This window comes from Bombus fervidus, chromosome 4 (assembly GCF_041682495.2).
Source record: "Bombus fervidus isolate BK054 chromosome 4, iyBomFerv1, whole genome shotgun sequence".
Classification (NCBI taxonomy): Eukaryota; Metazoa; Arthropoda; class Insecta; order Hymenoptera; family Apidae; genus Bombus; species Bombus fervidus.
Window position 1 is genome coordinate 16,711,419 of NC_091520.1, and position 7,891 is coordinate 16,719,309.

The following is a 7,891-nucleotide window of genomic DNA, read 5'->3' on the forward strand; positions in this document are numbered from 1 at the left end:
CTTGGCATCTAGAGTAGATAGTTTGGTTATTGACTGCGTTGCTGTCGTTACAACGACGAACTGCGCGTGATGAAACCTCAGATTATCCTCTACAGATGACCATTGATAAACCCATGTCGTTGAACTCTCTTTCTCACCACTTTTAATTTTATTGATCGTACCGATAGTAGAGATATTATACGGTATTTTGTAATACCTGCACAACTTAAATAGAAAAATTAATCCCCTTGAAAAACGATATCGCGAAGAAAAGAAGAAAGAAAGGTACGATAAGATAGTATCGCCTTATCGAAATATTAAATTATGTGATTACCGTATCACTCGCGATAGTATGTATCTTTTCGTCATCTGTAACATCGTACGCGATGGTGAAATCGATTTTATATCTTGCGTTGTTAAAACGCGATAAAAATTCACGTAATCTGTGGAAGTAACGTTTCACGTGTACACATAAGTCAAAAATAACCAGACACTGGTGAAAATTCTCAAAATTTCTAACTAACAAACATCGCGTTGTTTATACGTAGACGTTTTCATTAGCTCGCTTCGACTATTCTAAAAGTGTTGCTATCGTTTCAACACGATACAAGGAATACGAGCGTCCGATTATGTATGCGCGCAGATGCATATTTATTCCGTTGCCACGAGTTAAAAAAAAAAAAAAAAAAAAAGAAACGCAATTGCAAATTATTAATAATATTCACCGCAAAGTTTTACACGATGTACAAATATCGTGTATCTATAAAGGAATGACATCACTCTGACATCATAATACGACATGACTTCGTAACGCAAAGCTTAGATGCAGCGATGCAGTCGGACAAAAAATTTTACCGGCAACGTTATATAATTTGCGCGAGCTGAAACGGAGAAAAATGAATGACCGCATAGTTTCGTTCGAAGGTATATTAGTTTCTACTATTGCAACTCGATCAGCACGGTTGAACCAATATTATCAGCGAAATTTAACGAGTCGCGAGTTACGAGCTATCGGCACTAATAAATTCTCTTACGTAACAACAACAATTTTCATAATAAAACAAATGAAATTGTACATATAAATATCATAGATTATAAGTCAACCGATTGTTCTATTTGATATTAATTTGTACGTTTTTGTAAAATTCACATACTGTTACTACAAAATCGACTAAAGTATCCGGATGCTTTGCACAAGCATCCGTGCAAGTGTGTCAAACAACCGGCCGCAAATTTAGCCAATTGGTAATTTTAATACGACCAGTTTGTCGATAACACGGCCATGTGCAAGGCTGGAATAGTTCACCGTTAATCTCTCGAAACACATGAAACGCGTCGAATATCTATTTACAGACAAGGGACAAATAACTTTGTCACTGCACTCGATGATACGATTTTATCCATTAACCCTTCCACGTTCTGTGTCAGCGCAAGATTTACATAATTACTTTCCCGAGTATACTCGTGCGACAATTTTGCATGGCACGTTGCATATTGATGGTACGCACACTTAGAAAAATATCGTGTGCATAATAGCGACAAGTATCAGCCACACTAGGCTACCATATTTCATAGGGGCGACTGATAGGGCGACTTTATCTAGCGCGACGCGCTGCAAAATTATTTCCGCTTCGCCGAGACACGCGGTAGACGTGTCTGGCTCGATGACGCCTTCTTTAATATGCTTTAATTTCTAATTTGTCTGCACAGCGTCACGAGTGCAGTGAAATGCAATTATGTGGATGTACGATCGGATAGATACGTCTCTTGTTACCATCGAACGTTACGTAATACTGTGAGATTACTGAAAAACATGTACGGTGACTCACGATAATATTTGAACACTTATACAAACTTCCAGTGAATATATTATGCATGTAATACAAAATATTTTACAATTTCATTTCATTCAGCTCTTTAATGAGATACCACGATCATCGTTATTTTAGTGCAACTTGAAACGAAATATAATAAGTAAATGTATATAAATGTTACGAGGCATTTATCGTAAACATACACTGCGCAAAAATCATCGAAATATTCGAATAATCAAGTATCGATCGTGTTAACTACGTAACGATATTTAGTGGAACTACATTTAGCGCTGTTTGTATGTTGACATTATTTATCCTATGTACTAGATTTTTATTAAGAATATATTTGCAAGGAATGTGTCGTAATCTCTAAATTCTGATTGATTTCATATTTTAATATAATGTAATAATGATAGCCTCGTTACAGTGACAGCGAATTTTCAAAATGTTTCACAAAACGCACATAAAATATCCATGAATATTTTCTATAGCAAGCGTTCGAATATCTTTGTGAGTCAAATAGGTAAAGTTAGTTTATGAGATAAAATTTCTATTCATATATACGAACATGTACGATATGTATAGGACAGAAAGATAAACGTTCAAAAAGTATACTTGCTAATAAAAATGGTTTTACATATCGCGCATTACTAGAGTTTGCGGTATCTGTATCCTTGGTAATCTACTTCGAACGGAAGATTTTTTCAATAGGCGGTTGGTCACGTGAATGAATGTTATGTTTACAATCTTGCAAAACACTTGGTATCATTCATAGATTATCACCGATGATACAAGAGCCGAGCAGTGCAAACGAAAATTTTAACAGGGAGGGTCGTAATTTCTTAAATACTTAATATTTGATGATATAAGTCGAGAATAAATATCCGGACACACCTGGTACGTGTCATAGGGTTATCGCTACAGAAACATTACGTAACGGAATTTAAAGATTCCTTAACGGTGTGGTTTGTTACGCTGTTGGTAACGCGCAAAAACGCGACGAGCTAACCTTCTCTTTCCTTGCGCGGGAAAACATCACGAATCGTCGACACCGTAAGGCGTGATCGTGTACGTAATATTCCTCGTATATTATTTCCCACGAAACTCTTGAAATTCGTCAAAAAATCATCGTTAAAAGATCCCTAGAAGTAGTCGCATAGTATTGTAATTTGTAATAAAACGTAAAAAATATTTGTAACAAATAATAAAGATTTTCAGAATGATTTATAAAGGCTCGTGAATATATTCAGGCACCTACCACGGAATCTTTTTATGAATATATTATGTGCATTATACGAAATTTTTCGAAATTTTGTCAACAGTGTAACGAGACGCGACTATCGTGATTACAATAGCAAAGTTTGAAACCAATTCGAAAATGTATATAGAGATTTCAAAATATTTATTACAAACACGCATTTAATGCAAAATTGGTATACGGCATAAATAGTAGTCTTGAACGTGCAATTAATCTCGTTAAATATTGTGACTTATTAATACATATAACGAATAGTTGATTGTTCAAATATTCTGACGATCTTTAGTGTATGCTCCTTCAATGAATATGTTAGAATTTCTATGCGATAATCCTCGCGTCTCGTTACAGTGCTAATAAGATTTCAAAATGCTTTGTACGATATGTACATAAAAAGTTTCTAAGATCGTTCAAATACTTTCTTAAATCACTCTGAATACATTTACTAAAGACTTTAACGGATCTTAAATTCAAGAAGCGTATTATAACCTATAATTATCGGTTCGTGAATTACGATGCTATTCGTGGAGATTTTTCTGGAAGCTACGGTTTTATCGAAGCGAATACAGGCACAGAGCGTGGAGGACGTAGTTTCTGCATTTCACTAACAATAAGTGCAAACGAAGCGGGTAGATGCGATCTCCGATTATTCCTATCGAGTAACAAAGAGAGCGTTGTACTTTTCCGAGCGTAAGTTTGGCTTTGCCGGCGAGCTGCTTTACGTACTCGTTCGGGAGTCGTATGTCTTGTGACGTCACTGGAGGCGCTGGCAACATTGCGAAAGATCATGCGACGTTGTCAAACCGCTCCATGTGCCGGAAATTCAAAGTCTCTTTCGCCTCTACGTAGATTCGAATAAAGTTCTTACTTGTTTCTTAAACGTTTCACATCGACAATAAAAGCTTTTACGTATAATACTCGAGCGTATGAATTTTCCATGTTTCTCAATCCGTTCGACCGATTCGAGAAACGTACGCTAGATCAAGAGGAAACTTTCGTCGTAGTTTCATAATGGAAGGAGTACCTTTAGTGCGGGTTCGATCGTAAAGAGCAGCACGTTGCTCAGAGCGGATAATATCATTCTGTCACGTCACAGTGTACGCTGGCCAGAGAAAATCAATCCGGCGCTTCTCTACTAACCTTTTGCCTGAACAGCGCCACACTCGCTACTATCCACCTTAAAAACACTCTGTTCTTCAAGGGTCCGTTGCGATATTGACCCGAGGTTGCGTTAGGTTATTTCTGTCGAGGTTCATGTACCTTTTCAGGTGAAATGTTGGAATTTTTGTGAATGCTCTTACAGGCATGCTCTTTATAGCATTTATTAGACGCATTCGGGAGACAATGTTATATCATAGATCGACTTCGCTCGTGTCCTTGACCTCATTGGTAGTTCAAACGGTTAAACGTCGCGTACAATATCGTGGTATGTACATGTTGTTTACTCGCTCTGGCTATTATAACTTTGTAGTCATTTCAATTCGAAATAAACAGTTGAAAGAAACGTTCTGTAAATTAATACAATGTACGAAATCAAGTTGATATTCTAATGCCATGCCAATTTCTCGAGATTTAATTTGGATGGTGTATAATATATCTATAGAATGTACAAGTGTCGTTTAATTATTATTACTATTTTGTTTAAACGCGTATCATGTTTTTTTGTTATTTTCATAAATTAGTATTCTTGGAGCAGTATGTCTTCAAGAAACAATAAGAAAATGAATGTATTTAACTTTTATAGAACTACGATTTGAAAATTTTTATATCGGTACAATTTCCTTATGTTACATTCGAAATGTAAATTTCTAAATAAAAGACAATACAATACGAAAAACATACGTTCGATATCTTTTTTTAATCAACGGATCCAAGTTCGCGTGACAAAGAATCGTCAGAAATACGAGCGATCCTTTAAATCAACCCCCTGTGCTGTGTTTACCGTTCGAAATGGACCAAGGGAAGAGGATATGCGCGCGATATACGACCTAATTCAGTACCCTACTGATAACGATGACGTCACGATAGCTCGTCTACTTGTTACTAGTCACGGACGGTACGTGACACGAGACCAAACTGTAGAGATGAGCAGGATGATAATGGTGTTACTCTACATTACGTTATGCGTTACACTATTCCTCGTGGCACAACACGCGGTGGTTTATTCAATTCTCCCGCGAATATTTTATTATTCGTCCGATCCATTTGCTACGAACGTGATATTGACTAATGTCGAATATTTACGCTTTGCTATTCCTATCGTTACATTATGTGTTTTACCTTTGGTTTATGTGGCAGAATTTTACTTTTCAAAGCGATAAGCTAGACTAACTAGCATGGTATCGATTCGAGTCGAAGACACGCGAAACGTGAGAAAATGAAAGTAGCAGCGGGTCGCTTTTAGATCGATCAGCCAGCGGCTGCAGCAGCAAGCAAGAGCCGCCAAGGGAACGGGGAGACCAGTTGTCGTCTTTCCATCGTCGCGTCGTCCTTTCGTCGGCATCACGAGATTGCGCGATGATGTCATGTATTCGGCCGAGTTTACGCGTGTTTGTAAACAGGCAGAGGGAATGAGAGAAATAACCCAGAAAGCCGAACAAAGAGGGAGGAGAGAAGTGGGAGTAAACGTGTTGAGGACGCGAACGAAAAAGGTGGCGGGGAAGGGATAAGGAGAGGTAGGAGAGCAAGGGGAAAAATTGCCTTGTGTCAGGCACCTTGCTGTTCCGACTGCGCAGCATCTCTCCGCTCGTCTCTCGTACGCCTTCGTCGAGGCTTCCTACGCAGCGTTGCTCATCTCGTTTTCTCGTACACGAGCGTGACGTCATGCTGCAAGTTGCACAGGAGTAACCGACCGTGGGAAGGGGACCAGGGGGGAGTAGTTACGTGGGGATACAAAACGAGCGAACTCTGGCGCGCGCGCGCGCGCATCAGAGAGCCGCAGCGTCGATGGATTTGCTGTTAGCTGTATGCAACGGGCTGCATGTAGAATACACACGCGGTGACATCGTCGTATGTAGTCGTTGGTTAGCTGCTTCCTCCCTTTACCCCCCTTTATCTTCGTCTACCTAACCTCTTGACGAAGCATAACCGGTTCCGCGCCGCGTGCAAACTCCTTCCCATCCCCCTGGCCCCCGACTGTCTCTTTCTTTCTTCCCCCAGTTTTCTTCCTTTCCGTGCAAATCCTATCTCTCTTCCGAACAGTTCCGCCCTCCCTCGCTCGCTCCTTCTCGCTTTTCTTTCTCGCGTTTCATTCTCGCTTCCACCCATTTTCAATACCATGCTCGAACCACAGAACCGGACCGAGTTAACCCTACTGTGTAGCAGCTTGGTCCTGCATTTTACGCGCTTTTCTCTCGTTCTCTTTCGTCACTGATGCACACACACCTCGTATGTGTACAAACTTCAGCTTGGCGGGCGATTCTCGCGGTCATCCAGCGGGACGTGCTACTTTATGCTATAGTTTCTATCTTTTTCTTTCTCTCAATCTCTTGCTCGTGCTACGCGATTCGACGTGCAGTGTGCTTCGCCACGCTACAGTTGCTGCCTCGGTCAATATCACATCGTATTCCGACTACGCGCAGTGCGCGTTAATGCCACACGGCTCGCGGTTTCGTTTTTAGGATAGGTTAGATCAGCCAGGTCACACACCTGTTATATGCATAGATGTATATACATGGATTTCCTTTACCATGAAATTTACAGCACCACTTATGGAGCGATAGGAATTCATCCATTGACAACTCAACTGAGAAATATTTCAATTATTTTTTATATTACAACCCTAACGTCTCGTCGAAATTTAAGCGCGATTGGCGACAAAACCATGGAAAAGATTGGGTTGATTTCTGTGCATTCTTGGTTCACATTGGCCTCGTAACTCAGTCTGTTCCTTTCGGCCAGGGTATGTAATAGCTATCGCAAAGGCGATGGCATGGCGGGGCAATGCCACGAAGGAGACGATGGTCTGAGTCTGAGCGCATATTGCACCGGACGGTTAATGGCGTGATGGCGTGACATCGGTGCACACGCACGCCGCGAGGTGGGGCGAACGGAACAGAACGAAACGGAACGAAGCGAAATGAAACGACCGGAACGCGATGTCGCGTGTCCTATGCTGCACTCGCGTGTGTCGCAAGTATTACACGCGATCTCTTGGCTAAATGCTTTAGCGCACGAATATATGTACTCGTACATCGTTTTGCTTCTGCGTCTCTGCTTCTAATCCTTAACCCTTTAACTCTTCTCTCGTGGTTGATACTGTTACAGGTGGCTATTACTTTATGGTTGCGCAAGATTAGACGAGTTTATCGTTGCACGACAAAACCATATAAATCTCGCCACGACGGAAAAAGGGTGTACGGCCAATACAGGCCGCATTTTGTTTTCTCGGCAATGCGAGACGTATTGCGATTCCATCTTCTACGCCGGCACGTTGATTAACGTACGTACGAAGGAAAAAGTCGACGTGTGAAAAATGAATATTCTTAATTTCCGTGTAATACACGTTGTGCAGCCTCGCGTATCCTCCGAAGAGAAAATGTACTTGTCGGCTTGTGAACTTGGATGGAACGTTGTGTATGCGTTTACGTGTTCTTTTGTCAGGACTCGTGAGAAAGCGTTCCATAATGACACGGTCATACTCATACTTCTTGCGGAAAGGAATGAGTTAGCAGCAGGCCGAATGCCATGATGTTCACGAAATGCTTTATATTTATATACGTTCGTCGCGTTGATGTCTTTATTTTATTAAGTTGTTGCAATTGTTTGCTCGCATATCGTACATGTATAGTTCAAAAGAAATTAAAAATTAAATTTTATTGCATATACATATATGTTTATGTAG

The 7,891-nt window shown here is 40.3% G+C and overlaps 1 protein-coding gene and 1 long non-coding RNA gene across 2 annotated transcripts in view; one reads left to right on the plus strand and one right to left on the minus strand.

The window, feature by feature from the left end:
* Nucleotides 1-7,891, minus strand: part of LOC139986983 (uncharacterized) — a 71,810-nt gene that overhangs the window by 43,754 nt on the left and 20,165 nt on the right. The gene's annotated exons all lie outside the window — the stretch shown is intronic.
* Nucleotides 5,536-7,870, plus strand: LOC139986275 (uncharacterized). Its single transcript, XR_011799605.1, has 2 exons — nucleotides 5,536-6,057; nucleotides 7,315-7,870. It is a non-coding gene; the product is annotated as an uncharacterized lncRNA (long non-coding RNA).